General features: G+C 35.2%; 2 long non-coding RNA genes across 2 annotated transcripts; both read left to right on the top strand.

The window, feature by feature from the left end:
• Positions 1 to 1497: 1497 nt before the first annotated feature.
• LOC126749197 (uncharacterized) lies at positions 1498 to 2887 on the top strand. The gene is made up of 2 exons (XR_007664924.1): positions 1498 to 1991; positions 2061 to 2887. It is a non-coding gene; the product is annotated as an uncharacterized LOC126749197 (long non-coding RNA).
• A 2898-nt stretch (positions 2888 to 5785) lies between these two features.
• Positions 5786 to 6509, top strand: LOC126749214 (uncharacterized). Its single transcript, XR_007664932.1, has 2 exons — positions 5786 to 5935; positions 6013 to 6509. It is a non-coding gene; the product is annotated as an uncharacterized LOC126749214 (long non-coding RNA).
• The last annotated feature ends 3817 nt before the right edge of the window (positions 6510 to 10326 follow it).

The raw sequence follows: 10326 nt of genomic DNA, 5'->3' as shown, positions 1-10326 counted from the left end.
GACACTCGCTACGGTCCACGCGGCTTTTGCCTTGGCTAGAGCCGGACTTAAACATTTTTTTAGATATTATTATCTTGTAAAATAAAAATACCTACATAGTACAAATATTTATTTTTTAATATTAATAAAGTTCATACATTAACAAAATATTTAAACAAAAATAAACATCGCATTTCTACATCTAACAACGACGATATAGAAAATTTTGTAAAAACGCTATCAAAATAGTCACTTAGTACGGCGCTGAACTGGGCGATACACCTATGAACACAGTTCGATAAACAGTGAGCTCGGCATCCGGAGAACATGGCTGCGGCATGGCTAAGGATGCTATTAGTTCGCTTACATTTTCGAGCGGAGTGCGACTGCTGGTTTCTTTATGCTGTGCTAAGACTTTGGCGTTCATTACGTCCGTTCTGATGACAACCTCTCCTTAACCTTAACCACTATGAGAGGATCATCAGATGTGACTGTTAATACGGTAAACTTGATATTTGTTTTACCACGGATATGTAGGTTTTCTTTATATCGTTGTGTAGGTGTGATAATTGGGGCTGGATTTTAGAAAGGCACTCACATTATTTTTAAATATTATTTAATGTAAATGTAAAATAAATTTATAACAAACTGACATTAGAAAAGAGAAATATTTGACAACCTTTGGATTTACACTTTCATGACAAATAACCAAAATATTACGGCTACAAGAGCTAATACACGGAAGTACAGGGTGGCCAAATAAGAATGCGAGGTACTGTATCTGGGAAACTATTCATCGTAGAATCTTGCGACAAAAAACTTTATCACTAAAATGGTCAAGAGAGTGACCTGGAAAATATTTTCAAGTTTCTAAAATGGCCGCTAGGGGGCGCAACTGCAATCTTGAATCTAGAAAACTGATGTTTCTGTAAATTTTGCTGAATTAACCTAACAAAAAAATAGCTGATTATTAAAGTAGAGACTAATCCGAACCTTTTTTATTTCAATAGTTTTGCTGTATCTCTAAAAATAAAATGGTGGGGGGTGTTCAAAAGTTGGCTTAAAACACACCCTGTATACTAAAAACGCCTTAGCCGATTTTATCAAACTTGGGCTAGTTGAAAAGAGCTGTTATTAAGCTACGAATATTATTATATTTCATGTTTTTTTAGTTTTACATCTCGCCGCTAGAGGGCTTTTTTCGGCTTTCTGACACAAATGACTAATTTTCTCAAAAAACTTAAATACGTTGATATGATTTTTTTTTCATAGAAAAATAGCTAAATGATGTCTAAATAATCTTGCGAAAACCGCAACTCGATATCTTGTTCCTAACCTAAAATATAGGCCAAAGAATATTTTATACCCTTAAATTTTAATTTTTTTATACTAATTATTTTGGAATTTTTTAAAATTCACTACTTTTGAAAACAAAATTTACCATTTTTGAAAACATTACCTAATATCACTAAAAGGTAAGTATTAATAATGCTTGTATCAAAAATCAGACCTATTTTATGTTATATATTTACTATGGATATAATACGAAAAAAATAATTATTAGAAAGCAGGCCATGGAATGCAACAAAACAAATATCTACTCAAATTATAAACATTCCTCAAATTGTCAATAGTAAGTTGTCAAAAGTTTTACGTTACTTGAGCATTTTTTGTTTTTGCAAAATGCGTTTTACGAACCATGAAGCTGTTGATATGCTTGCGGTTTATTTTGAATGTCTTCAAAATGCTGCAGTAGCAAAAAGAGTTTATGCTGCTCGATATCCAAATCGAAGTCCTTGCGATGTTAGATTTTTTCCCCGATTAGTGGCGAACTTACGAGCCAATGGTAGTTTTCGGCCTAGGTTTCAACGGCCAAGAATTAGAAGAAATGTGGACAATATTAACAGCGTACTGGAATATATTGAAGGAAATCCTCATGTTAGCACAAGAGCATTATCCCTTGAATTAGGCATATCAAGAACAACGATTCAAAATATTTTGAAGGACAATAGGTAAATTCTAATAGCCATCGCCATATATGGATTTATTTAAGTTCAGCTTTTTTTTAAATATATTTATAGAATGCACCCATATCATGTTAATTTACATCAGGCATTGGAAGAAGCAGACTTTGACCGTAGATTGGACTATTGCCATTGGATATTAGGTATGATACGCGAGGACAGAGATTTTTTATTTAAAATTCTTTGGACCGATGAAGCCACATTTAATAGTGACGGTAGCGTCAATCTGCATAACATGCATTATTGGTCTGCAGAAAATCCGCATTGGTTGCGTGAAGTTCAGCACCAAGGGCGCTGGAGTTTAAATGTGCGGTGTGGTATACTTGGAGGCAACATTATTGGATCATATTTTATTGAGCAATCTGTAAATGGCAATGTTTTTTTCGACTTTTTAGTAATCAATTACCGTTGTTGCTGGAAGATGTGCCACTGGAAGTCCGGCAAAATTTGTTTTTGCAGTTGGATGGTTGTCCAGCACATTTTGCTAGGAATGTGCGAGAGCATATTAATAACATTTTTCAACAGCGGTGGATTGGAAGAGGAAGCCTGTTTCCATGGCCTCCGCGATCCCCAGACTTAACCTGTCTTGATTTCTATTTATGGGGGCGGTTAAAGGACATTGTATTTCAGACTCAGCCTACGACTAGAGAAGATATGAAAAACCGCATTCGTAATGCAATACATACCATACCGAGAGCCGAAATTGAAGCTGCAGTTCTATCTACCTATGAGAGGCTTCAGCAATGCATAGAGCGTGATGGTCAGCATTTCGAGCATTTACGGGGGCATTAAAACCCTTTCTTTTTAAAATCGGTCCTTTATAGGGCCACAACTTACATTATAAAAGAAATTCGAAATAAATTATTTTGTAGTTTTTATAAATATTAAGGGATTTCCATATAAAATTTTCTTTGGCCTAAATTTTAGGTTAGGATAAAGATATTAAGATGCTGTTTTCGCAAGCGTATTTAGGCGTCATTAAGCTATTTTTTTGTATAAAAAAATTTATACCATTGCATTTAAGTTTTTTGAGAAAATTAGTCATTTGTGTCAGAAAGCCGAAAAAAGCTCTCTAGCGGCGAGATGTAAAACTAAAAAAACATGAAATATAATAATATTCGTAGCTTAATAATAGCTCTTTTCAACTAGGCCAAGTTTGATAAAATCGGCTAAGGCGTTTTTAGTATACAGGGTGTGTTTTAAGCCAACTTTTGAACACCCCCTACCACTTTATTTTTAGAGATACAGCAAAACTATTCAAATAAAAAAGGTTCGGATTAGTCTCTACTTTAATAATCAGCTATTTTTTTGTTAGGTTAATTTAGCAAAATTTACAGAAACATCAGTTTTCTAGATTCAAGATTGCAGTTGCACCCTCTAGCGGCCATTTTAGAAACTTGAAAATATTTTCCAGGTCATTCTCTTGGCCATTTTAGTAATAAATTTTTTTATGGCAAGCTTCTACGATGAATAGTTTCCCAGATACAGTACCTCGCATTCTTATTTGGCCACCCTGTACATTTAACCCACGTCTTAAGTATAAATAATTAAGGTCGCGTCTCGGCCTAAATTAAACTTAATTATAACAATAAACCCCATCTGAGTTTGTTATAATATTACTCGTCGTTTCATATGCGACAAACCGTCTTTTATCCGTATTTCTTTAATTAGGCTCTGCCAAAATTATTAATATTTGCCTTTTTCGCCGTCTGCTACTTAGCGGTCAACACAATCAACTCAACTCGACTCTACTGACCACAGAACACAAATACATATATAGAGAAGTGTGGGTTGCCGTTAACGCGAATAAACTTTGGCTCTCTACTAAAAGAAGGCGTGGCCAATTAGCTCCAAATTTGAATATAGGGCGGGAAATTCGAGTTCTAAGACAGGCCCCACTAGAAAACTACTAAAACTACTAAGTTCCAATTTACAAATACAACTAATTATCTAGTTCCAGAAAATTGCCCACTAAAACATTTAGTGGGCAATTTTGTATTAGTATTAATAATAAAATAATGTATTAATAATCACTATTAATTATTTAATAGTGATTATAAATCCTACAAGCAATATAATAATATACTCTAAAAATCAACAATAATTAATATAAAAATCCTATACGTAGGCCATGTACACCAGTTAATAAATTGCTAGTATAGTCTGCATTGGTTCGGGTCAAAAAATTGAAGATGTAAAAGATGGAAAGTTGTACATGAAATAATAAAATACAGAACTCTTTTATAGTGTTTATAGTTTTCTATATTAATACTACCTTGATCACAAATGTTGCACAGACCTTCATCCTAATTGAGTACAAGTCTTTAATGCAGTTAATTATACAATTTTTTAAAACCTCTGCCGAAACTGTATGTTCTGTAAAAAGATAAAACACAGGAATTTTATTACATTTTTCAAAGAACTTGAATCATGAATACAAGAGCATAATATGTTTGGTTGGAGTCTTTGCTTTGAGAACATAAGTCTTTAAACCCTAAAATTCTTTGACTGGATTTTTCATAACAATTGAGTGCTAGTGAATCCTTTAGTTACTTCCTTAAGATTTTCTTTTATAGTAATTTAGAGAACTTTCTCATGGTGGATTTATGAACATTATACATTGCTTTTGTATAACAACAATTTTTTTTCCTCTTGGGGTTCATCCATTATGCCTGAATACACCTTAGCCTAAAGGCTTATTATTGTGTTCATCCTGTAGTATCAAGCATAGGTTACCAGGAACATGTTAGAAAATGTAGAGAGGTTTTGGATTTTGGGCGATCGTCAAAATGTTAAGTCTGTTGTCTTCAAGTGTGTAATATGCAAGAGGTATAATAGCAAATCGTATAAAGTTTGTGCGCCACTTCTTCCTCTCGATCGCGTAAGGGAAGCTGCAGCGTTTGAGGTAACTTTCTTTTAAAGGTGGAGAAAAGGCATGAATCTGCATGTTTACTTGTGCCGTGTATCAGGCCGTTCACTTGGAACTGTGACCGTTGGGCTAACTTAGTCGAAATATGAATATCCCGAGGGAATAAATCCCTAAAGTCACACGCTGACTCGTAAATGTAAAAACATAGACTAAAATAACTTACCCTAGATATTTTGGGGATGGGAATAGTGGGGCACGTACCGAAAAATACACACGCATAAAAACGATACTTATCGATCGATCCGGTCTTCGGTCAATGTCAAAATTGCTGCTTAGCACGACCCTCTTCTCCTTTTCTTTCACTCTTTGCACTTTTGCATTTAATTTAAGGACAGATGTGTATGTTCAGGAATATACAAAAGATGGGAAAAAGAAAAGGTGTACGGCAAATTATTTAAAGTTGATTTATAAGTTATTAGCAAAAAGCGCATTTTTGAATGCATAATTATTAAATATAACTAAAGAATTAAATTTAAATTAAAGCATTACTAAGTATTGATGAAAAGAAAATTAAAGTTAATAATTATAATTACTATAAGCATGTGATGACGAAGCAACCATCATTATCTGCAATGAACTTTTTACAATCGTTACGAAGGCTTATCGCAAGACGCGATAGACCTAAAACTATTTTTAGTGATAACGGTACGAATTTTGATAACGCGTTTAAAGGTGGAAACAGACTGTTATCACGTCACGTGAGCTCACGTGCTATTACGTAAACTGACGTCACGGACAAAAAGTGTAGCGCGCCGTTTTACGTAGTATGTAATGCGTCAGAGCTAGCATAGATTTGATTAGATGAGCATAGATGAGATAGATTTCTGCAAATTCACAATTTTCGTCTCACGTGAACTAATATATATTTACAGTTTTGTTTGAAGTTCGTTGTTATTATTTGAAAATGGATTTGATTTTAATAGAGAAAGTCAGCGAACATGCTGTTATTTATAATAATGCATTGCCCGAATATCGTGATCAACATAAGAATTAGAAATAACTGGTAAGCAAATTATAATGTATTTTTTTATATTATTTTAAAAAGGTTTAAAACAAAGGCAAATTAAGTTAAGTTTTTAGGTATGAATTGTTCCCTTGCGTACACTATTAAGTTGCCAAACTACACTACCGGCTTCTGAATTAAAAGATTCTTTAAAATTTTCTCGAACGCTTCGCGCGTGTTATTTCTTCTTAGTGGATCTATATTCAATAAAGCTGATTCAGGAAGTCGAAGTGATTCAATATCTGCTTCAAATGCATTGTCTTTACATAACATGTTATGCAAGCAGCAAGATGCAAGGACGATTTTATCTACAAAATCTGGTTGCACTTTTAAGTACCTCCGGAAACATCTCCAACGTGCAGCTAGAATACCGAAAGCATTTTCCACTACACGTCTCGCCTGTGACAATCTGCAATTAAATACTTTATTGGGCTCATTGTCTCCTATATAATGCCTACTATATAGGCGAAGCAGATAAGTTTTTAGGGGAAATGCTTCATCTCCGATAACAACATGTGATTCTGGCTGTCCGTTTTCTAATATAGGTGTCAATTCTGGCACATTAAATGTTTTATTAAGTTGTTTTATTGTGTAATTTTTTGCCTATTGCCGACTTAGAAAAAATCCCACCATAACTGTTCCTGCCATATGAACTAAGATCAATGGCTATAAACTTATAATCGGCATCAACTAATGCTAATAACACAATAGAATGACTTTCTTTATAATTATAGTGCGTAGATCCGGCGTTAATAGGGCACTGGATATTAATGTACTTGCCGTCAATAGCCCTAATGCAATTTGAAAAATGCCATATTTTCTTGAATTTAGCTGCGATATTTTTGCACGATTCTTCTGTGGGTTGTGGCACTGCAATTGGTGCCAGCCTTTTCAATATTGCATTACAGACTTCTTTTACAATTTCTCTTACAGTGCTAAATCTCAACCTATAGTTAAAGCCAATACTTCTAAAAGAATTTCCTGTCGCCAAAAATCTGAAACCAAAAGAGCATTGTAAAAATATATTAATTGCAGTATTTACATTTAGTTTTTCAGGGAATAAAGCTAAAGAACATTGGGACAATCTACGAAGATCCTTTTGTAATGCAAGAAATAGGCGGCGAGATGAGAGAAGAAGTGGAATGGCTTGCAAAAAGAAAACACTTTGGAAATATGAGCAGCAAATGTCCTTCATTACACCTTTTTTAGAAAACCGAAATTGAGATTAGATTAGATTTAAATGCCACACCTTTCGATTTTATGCAATATTCTTCAATTTCAGTACACACAGTAATTTAAATGAATCTCAAACCTCTGAAAATTTGGCGAGACTAGAAGATCTGCGCGATGGGTCGTGAGCAGAAGTAGGTACACCTGGTCATTCGGACCGAAATGTAGATTTAAATGCAGAAAACGGAAGAGATAATCAGGATAACAACTATGGTGATGACACAGGAACTGATGCAGAAACTGTTGAACAACGTCACAAAGAGCTAAAACTTTTACGAAATCAAAAACAACGAACTAATACTCCAGCACAAGAAATGGTTTATGATTTAAAGGCTTTAAGAAAATGACGTTATGAAGAACAGAAGATACAAGCAAATAAAGTTTTAAAAATAAATAGCGCTTTGAAAACTATAGACGATTCCGATATGTTTTTTCTAAGCATGTCTAATATGACAAAATAATTGCCAAAAGTTGAACAGGTGATGATTAAGCTTGCATTGAGTAATATGGTGTTATCGACAGAAATAAAGTGCAATGAAGAATCGTTTGCTTCAACTTCAAATCGACACACGGCCATATACAATCCTATGCCCATGTCACAACAATCGCATTTGTCACCTGTATCGCCAGCTCCAAGTAGCTTTGAACCACTTAGGTCACCTTCAGACAATTTCAGCCAAGCAAGCGATTATTCAGCTAACTCAGCAGAGACCAACGTTACTTGAACTAGTTTCCCTTTCTCATACACAATATCATAATACCACTCCAGAATATCAATAATATAAAGAAATAAAAATATTTTCTTACTCTGTTTTTCGCATTTAGTTACAAGTATTTATTTATTTTTTTACTAAAATGTTTTTCGTATTATGTAAGTAGTTAGTAATGTTATTTAGATACGCAAATAGGTACCTACCTACCTCTATTGTCATTTATTACATACTTCAAACAAACTGCTAATCTTTCTTCAGTGCTAATAGCTCTTCGAAGTTGAGTATTTTGTTTTTGTATATAATTTTTTATTAGTCCGTGTAAGAAGTCAAATTCTGCTTTAGGCACACGAAAATACATGTGGAAACGCGGTGGATTATTTTTTAATTCCTGAACCAATCGATGGAATTCACCCAATTCTCATGACATTTTTCATCCTTATGACATTTATGACATGGACCCATGCTTTCCTCTTTTTTTTATTTTCCTCGTCAAGACTAATAAAGGCAGCCACAATTTCCAATTCTTCTTCCCAATCCGAAGAACTGATCGAGCTGGCACTTTCCATTATAGAAAATTACAAACAAAATGAAAATCGGAACTACGGAAAACCGCCCGAGTGCTCCTAGAAACATGTGTACATATAAAACATGATAGTAGTGTGTTTCTAAGCATGGTATCTCGGTTGATCACGTCAACGTGATAGCACGTGAGCTCACGTGACGTGCTAACAGTCTGTTTCCACCTCAAAGCTCTCGATTGGGATGCTATCGCGATATTTAGTGGGCGAAACGAATAAAGTGGCGATTTAACCCTCCTACCGCGAGTTAGTGGGGTAGTTTTTGGAAGCGACTGGTAGGTACCAGTCGCTTCCAAAAACTACCGAGAGAAAACTTGAGAGAACTTCTTCGAAAAACCTTGGGACGGGCGGCCCTAGCATATGAAGAGTTGATCACTATATTATGTGACTGCGAATCATAAATTCGCGTCTCCTCACGTACGTGTCAAGTGATGCTGGGGAGTTAGTGTCATTGACTCTAATGAAGTTCCTCCGCGAGATCTGAGAGAGTGGTGTTCCTGATTGTAAAGCGGTGGAAAGTCAGTCACTCTGTAGAAGATTGAGCATTAGTAGGGATGTGATCATTATCGGAAATGACAATGACAAGAGAATAGACTGGCCTTTGGGTTTGATGACAGAGCTGTTGTCGGCGCGAGATGGTGAGACGCCTTTGGTACGGTTGAGACTGCTAGAGGTCAAATGTTGCGTCCAATTTAAAGGCTATACCCACTGGAATGTGTGTCTAATGAGATTCCAGAATCGTAAGAGGTTTGGCTAATGGATGTCACAGACGATGTCCTAGTTGAGGGCAGTTCTCAGGACTCCTCTGAAGAGGCCAAGGAGGAAGTTGTATGTGCAAAAGTTGTAACGCGTTGTGGACAGGCACGTTCAAGTGCCGAAAAGATTTTTGTAATCGCGTTTAGGTTTAAGCAGTTTAGAATTGGTAATTTTAGGGTTAATATAGATATGAGACACTCATTAATGTTAATTTCATCTCTCAGGTGGAAGAATGTCAGGAATTTCTTAAGGATATGTTAATTTGGCAACGTCGCCCGCAATATTGACAGCTGTCCGTCAGTTGTTGTAAAAAAGAGGGGGTTATCGATTTTTTTTTGTAATAAACAGTTTTTTCACCGTACATTTTGTTAGTTGTGGTATTTTGTCTGTTAAAAAATTCGGACGATGGTTTATACCCGGATTGAACTTATTTTTTTGTTTTTCATTACAATTTTAGTACGGTGTGTATTTCAAGACGTTTGTGTATGTTTTAATCGGGCATTTGAATTAATTTTTCCCTAATTACAAATTCTTCTTTTGCGAACCGACGTGAACATTTAAGCGGGTAGCTTTCTGAGGCGCGACTGTCATTCGATTCTTTTCTTGTGGGATATTCAACTTTGAATGGTGTACGGAAGCATTACTTTGGAATTATGTGATCCGAAATCATTTCTGATTTGATTGCCTTACAGATTCCTGATATTCTTTGGTGTGTTGTCAAGTTAACTTTTGACTACACAAAACACAAATATATACCTTGACTATTATTTCTCATTTGCTTCAGTCTCAGCTTTGCTTCTCCTTGAATCACCAGGTCTAATGGTGGGAGGTTAAGAAGGGGCTTCCATGAATGCGATTAGTGTAGATTTCATGGCTTCTGTTATGACTAGACCTGTGAGCCTTTGTATTTCGCTTAGCTTAAGCTTTGTTCCTACTTGCAAGGTTTTTGGCAACCACGTTAGTGCAGCATAAGTTATAGTGGGCACTACTACTCTAGTAAAGATCCAGTGTACTATTTTAAGCTGTAATCCCCATGCATGTGTTTGGTCGCCAATAAAATTGTTTCCGATAGCTTGGTTACTTTGTCGAAATGTTGGTTCTAGCTTAATTTGTA

The sequence above is a fragment of the Anthonomus grandis genome, chromosome 2 (genome assembly GCF_022605725.1).
Source record: "Anthonomus grandis grandis chromosome 2, icAntGran1.3, whole genome shotgun sequence".
NCBI lineage: Eukaryota > Metazoa > Arthropoda > Insecta > Coleoptera > Curculionidae > Anthonomus > Anthonomus grandis.
This window is presented reverse-complemented; position numbering and strand designations above follow the sequence as displayed.